Genomic DNA, 234 nt, shown 5'->3' with positions numbered 1-234 from the left:
TACATCAATTTGCCGTCCAAATGTCAAGCATTTCCTTGATTGATATTGAAAGAAACAAAAGTTTTAACAACAAAAAAAGGTTGATAAGAACATACAACAGTGCATACAAAAATATGATCTATCTACATACTAAAACTTCGTTTGTTTGTTTGTCCGTTCCTGAACTACAGCCAAAACGGTACACGATAGCGCGACAATTCTAGCCCACCTTGCTCACCGTCGTCCTTTGGTGCT

The sequence above is a fragment of the Rhinoraja longicauda genome, chromosome 44, assembly GCF_053455715.1.
Source record: "Rhinoraja longicauda isolate Sanriku21f chromosome 44, sRhiLon1.1, whole genome shotgun sequence".
Lineage (NCBI taxonomy): Eukaryota > Metazoa > Chordata > Chondrichthyes > Rajiformes > Arhynchobatidae > Rhinoraja > Rhinoraja longicauda.
The sequence above is the reverse complement of the archived record's forward strand: the minus strand, read 5'-3'. Positions refer to the sequence as shown.